At 34.1% G+C, this 6,000-nt stretch overlaps 1 protein-coding gene and 1 pseudogene across 2 annotated transcripts in view; both read right to left on the bottom strand.

Moving 5' to 3' along the window:
- Positions 1–2,359, bottom strand: part of LOC115294013 — a 9,104-nt pseudogene extending 6,745 nt beyond the window's left edge.
- Positions 1–6,000, bottom strand: part of GABRB2 (gamma-aminobutyric acid type A receptor beta2 subunit) — a 238,096-nt gene that overhangs the window by 98,813 nt on the left and 133,283 nt on the right. The window lies entirely within an intron of this gene.

Here is a 6,000-nt window from a genome sequence, read left to right as displayed (position 1 = left end):
AAATTCACCTTCTTTTCGAGTGCACATGGCACATTCTCCAAGATAGACCACATACTGGGGCATAAAGCAGCCCTCCATAAGTATAAACGAATAGAGATGATACCATGCACACTTTCAGATCACAATGCTATGAAACTTGAAATGAACCCCAGGAAAAAGTCTGGAAAACCTCCAAAAATGTGGAGGTTAAAAACCACCCTACTAAAGAATGATTGGGCTAATCAGGCAATTAGAGAAGAAATTAAAAAATATATGGAAACAAATGAAAATGAAAATACAACAATCCAAAATCTCTGGGATGCAGCAAAGGCACTCCTAAGAGGACAGTATATTGCAATTCAGGCCAATCTCAACAAACTAGAAAAAGCGCAAATTCAAAATTTAACAGAGCACCTACTGGAACTAGAAGGGAAGCAGCAAGAGCACCCCAAACCCAGCAGAATAAAAGAAATAATAAAGATCAGGGCAGAAATAAACAATATAGAATCCAAAAAAACCAGTTGAGCAGATCAATGAAACCAAGAGTTGGTTCATTGAGAAAATAAACAAAATTGATAAACCTCTAGCCAGGCTCCTCAGAAAGAAAAGAGAGAGCACCCAGATAGACAAAATCATGAATGAAAAAGTATCTACCACAACTAATTTCTTAGAAATGTTTAGATTTTAAAAATATTTTTACTAATGATTAAGTAAAGCTTAATGTATCACTATTAGTAAAAATATTTTTAATAATGATTAAATAAAGCTTAATATTTAGCTTTCAATGGTGACACATTAATTAATAATGAATATATAGTTTTGCTTTAATTTTTGTAAAAATGGAAATAAATTGAATATAATACCCGCATAGTATACTTGGAGAATTCCTCTCTTATAATCATATGTGCAAAATAAATATAATTAGAGGGGCACCTGAGTGGCTCAATCTGTTGAGCTTCTGACTCTTGACTTTGGCTCAGGTCATGATCTCATAGCTCATGAGATCGAGCCCCTTACCAGGCTCTGTACTGATAGCATGGAGCTTGCTTTGGGATTCTCTCTTTCTCCCTCTCTCTGCCCCTCCCCTGTGCACACCCTTTCCCTCCCTCCCTCTCTCAAAATAAATGTGAAAACAATTTTAAATTAGAAAACTTTGTTTTAATCAATCCTTAGCTCAATTTATTTTTTCAGAATCACAGAATATCAAGGAAGGCATTTATAACCTAGACGTTCTAGCTATGATTCTGTCATTAACCAGATTAATGATTTTAGAAATATTGATTACTTATCTGTAAAATTGAGTTGTTGAGCTAGATAATATGTACCTCTCAATTCAGTGCACTTTGTTATAACAATAGACAGTAGGTACAATGCCAGGATGTGGTGTATCCAAATTAAGGCATAAACCATTATAAGCTACAGTTTAATAATTTGCAACCATCCAATTTAGTAGGTGGCATGATGACAAAACTGTAGACATTTAAACTTCTAAAATATACTCCTAAAATTCCTTCTTTCTACTGACTCATGTTTAAAGTGTAAAAAAAAGAAAAAAAAGAAGTGGACTTTAACTAATATCATCTTGGCACTGAAGCATAAAAAATTTCACCAATTAATGAGATTTGTTTAGAAAGCATGATTTTTCATAGATCTCATATTTATTATTTTGTTTTCAGATAGATAGATTATAGTTATATACAAACACACACATATCTATAATGTGTATGTGTGCATGTGTGTGTTATATATGGAAAGAGAAACAGAGATGGGAGAAACAGAGAGAGATGGGGAGAGAGGTAAAGAGAGAGAGGAAGACAGAGGGGATAAAGGAATGTTTTAGAGTATGTTTTGACCAATATCCAAAAAAGGAATATTTCCATAGACATTTTCACCAATATAATGTCAATATCTGGGATGACTCAATTAAAGGCATACACCTTTATTATAATATTTTACATGGACTTCTTTCAGAGAAGGGGCAACAAATTATATACTTAAATTGTTATTGTTTAATTAATAAACAGTAAGGTCTTTGGATTTGAAAAGACCTAGGTTTAAGGACGCATTCCACAGAAAGTACTGGGTTGTACTACTGGGAATTTAACTTTCCCCGAGCTTAAATTTCCTCAACTCCAAGACGACGATGATGATGATGATGATGATGATGATGATACTAACACCTAAATCATAGGTTGCTTTGACAATAAAATTAGGCAACGCATATAAAGCACAGTGCCTAGGACATGTTATTGGTAGTATTGGTATTACTGATGTTAATAAATATATGTAGTAAATCTTCAGCCAATGTTTAAACTAATAGACTATTAGTCTAGTTAGTCTAGTTAATTACCTTGGTCTTTACACAGTCAAATATGGTCATGGTAGCCCTTCTCTTTCCTATTTTCAAATAAGCACTGTTGGATTTCATGCACTTTCTTAAGGAAGTAGATTAAATATTTGTGTGGACCAGTTTAATCACAAGCAATATGAGATAAACTCAAGTTGAGGACATTCTAAAAATATTTTGTCAGTTCTCTTCCAAGTTCTGAGATTATGAAATAAAAAAAGAAAGATGGGAAACTGCCACATTAAAAGAGACTAACAAAGCATGATGACTAAATGCAACATGTGGATTAGATTCTGGAACAGAAAAAGGTTCTTGGTGAAAAAACCTGATGAAATCTTGATGAAGACTAGTTTATTCAATAGGATTTGGCCCATGTTAATTTCTCAGTTTTGAGGAAAGTTATCATGGTATGTAAAATAGTAACATTACAGGAAGCGAGGTGAAAATCTTGAGTGAACTCTCTGTACTATCTTAGCAACTTTTCTGTGAACCTGAAGTTATTTCAAAAAAAGAAAAGAAAGCTGACATTTGGGTAGAATCTGAGGGCTCATACTTCCCATAAATGATCAGGCCTTTATATTAGTCTCTATTTACTTCTTCCCAATCCTTTACACCTAGGCCTCTCCCATAACAGAAGGTTCACAGCACTGTCCCCAATTCACCTATGTTCTTGTATCCATACCAGGACTCCAAGAAAAATGGTTAAGAATAGTATACCCACATGTGCATCTTCTCAGGTTTCAAACAAGCATCAAAAATAGAAAATTTATGGTTCAGGGGCCATCAGTGTTGTTGGGCAGAATTTATTCTAACTAAGTTCTACGAGTACAATATCTTTTTATTACTCTAATAAATTAACCAGCAATGACAGTTTTGTGGCAATTAGGTTATATAAACTTCTTACCATAAAGACACATCATTAGGTTATATTTTTAAACTTCCATATGTCACCCTAAGTTAGGCAGAAAGAAACATGCAATGCAATCTTTATGACAGATTTTCTTAAATTCACTAGATTTCCCATTTTCCCTGACATTTTGTGAAATTTTCATACTGTACACTTTGGCATTTGACAGGTTTACTTCAACTAACTTTGTAAAGCAGGAGCATATGTTAAAAAATGGCAAATCATGCCCTCATATGTGTGTGTGTGTGTGTGTGTGTGTGTGAGAGAGAGAGAGAGAGAGAGAGAGAGAGAGAGAGAGAGAGAGAAAGAGAGAGTGAGCAAGAGAGAGTGAGCGAGAGAGAGGCAGAGAGAGAATGGTGGGTCATTTTAAAAAGACAGATTTTTAAAAATCTGTGATACCAAAGAAGCATTAGTAGGCTATATTCTTTGTTCAAAATAATTTTCATTTAGTTTCTTTTATCATTGAGCTATTCTCTTAGGGTAGAGTGGGTGGAGTAAGTAAGTCAAATGTGAGGTAGTTTCACAGGGTGGAATAAAACCTTGTTCTATTTAAAATATAAATTTTGAATTCTCATATGGCATGGAAAATTTAACATCATAGCCAAAAAGAATACATAATATTAGCATTACGAATCATGCTCAGAGAGAAAACCAGGAATACACATTGAGAAATATCTCTTTCTCCCTATGTGAAATATAAATAAATATGTTTCATTATTTCTCCAATTAGAAAGATTACTGATACTGAATCACAGAAGTTAGTTCAGATGTTAACAAGATGTAATGAAAAATCCTCTTCTTCTAGAATCCAAAAGGCAAGAAACAACAGAGAAGAGACCATTAAAGCAAGAGACAAAGGATTCACTGATGGGTCACTAGTTGTCTCCAAGAAGGAACCGGATCACAGCTCATGTTCTCATATCAGTGAGCATCTCCTAGCCCTAACCCTCATGCCAAATGAACTTCTGTTGTCAGTGCAGCAGTGCAAGAGTAATGTAGATGGATTTGAAGGAACTGGTGACATAATTTCATGGGGTGCAAAGTTAAGATGAGAGGTCTCTTGTTCACAAAGTACAAATTTCAGGATAGTGACAGCAGAGCATTATGTCAAGCATGAGGCCCTTCATGCTGACACCAGTGTGCCTGCCCAGGTCTTGTGCTCATGAAACCAACTCTGATAGAGTGTTAAGGTCTGGAGGCAGACAGAGCTGTGCTCAAACTCCAGTCCTGTCACATATTCAGACACAAGAATATTCATCTAGGACCTCAATAAAAGGCCCATGTACCAGTATTTATGATTATCCTTGCCACTTCTTTATATGGAAATGATCAGGTATCTAAGTAAATAAAAATAATCATTCTATTTTGAAGAAAAGAACACCTGATGACAATCTGGTCTAACTCCTCCAACTTTCTGAAGAACTTAAGTGATGTCTGGCACAGATCAATGGCTCTGACTTGGGTCTCCTGACCTCCAAATACAATGCTGTGAGACAAGAATGGTTGTTAATGGCCCAGGCTTTGGAACCAAACAGCCTAGGCTCAAATTCTGATTATACTAGTCTGTGAACCCTTGGGCAAGTTGCTTAAGTTCTTTGTTCCCCAGTTTCCTTGTCTGAAAATGGGAATTCTAAGAATACTTCATGGGATTAAATTTAATGTTTCTTATAAATAATTTAAAATTGCTATCGCATAGAGTGCTAAATAAATGTTAGTCACTACTATCTCATATTTCACCTCTAAAAACATCTTTTTTCAAGGGAAACAATAGATAACCATATTGATTAGTAGGATAAATATAAGCTAAATTAGAGAGGTGGATCTACAGCCAATTTAATAACATTATAAAACAAACTATTAATGAGTTGATGTGTCTCTGGCAGGGCTACTCTTGCATATTATTCAAACTTTTCATAAATAATTTAAATAAAATTATATGAAATATGGTTATAAATTTGTTAATGGAACAAATGGAAGGGATTCTTTTTTAAAGAATTGAGATTCAGAAAGAACAGGCAGAAGGAAGAACCAAAGTAAACATAATGAAATTTCACAGGGAGACCTGACTTCCTTATGAAAAAAGACATGAAAGATATACAACTTTGGAGTTGACCAAAAGCTCCACATGAAGTTATAAGATAATATGACTTCCCAGAAAGTAAGTGCAATTTTAAGCTGTATTGATAGGATACCTGGTGAAGGAAAAAAATGAAGAGATCAAATATTAATGTCTATCAGGAATGCAGCCAAAGGTAACCAACCAGGCTTACGGTTTCTCAGTAAATTAATTTTCAAAACTCTTTAAATGCAAAAAGCCATTTTTATCAATATACTACATAAAAAAGGACATAGGCTGGATTTGGCTCCTGGGTCACAGTTTGCCAACCTCTGGTTTAAACATTTTCATCCAACTGAAAAGCAGAGATTATCAAAGAGCATAAAAAGTAAGATCCTGCTATATGAGACCACAGAGACTTACTTAAAACATAAAGGCATAAATACATTGAAAGTAAATGGATAGAAAAAGATTAATCATGCAAAAAGCAAGCATGATAATGACAGATGGTTCTTTTAATATAAAATAAAATATGTTTTGAGACAAATAATATTACTAGAGATAAAGAGTGGCAATTCATAATAATAAAAGGGAAAATTAATCAGGAAGACATATCAATTATCAAATTGCACTCCACAAATAATAGTCTTAAGATGCATGAGGCAAACATTTACAGAATGAGAGGAAGAAAAATTACACAAATATTGCAGG

This window comes from Suricata suricatta, chromosome 6, assembly GCF_006229205.1.
Source record: "Suricata suricatta isolate VVHF042 chromosome 6, meerkat_22Aug2017_6uvM2_HiC, whole genome shotgun sequence".
NCBI lineage: Eukaryota > Metazoa > Chordata > Mammalia > Carnivora > Herpestidae > Suricata > Suricata suricatta.
This window is presented reverse-complemented; position numbering and strand designations above follow the sequence as displayed.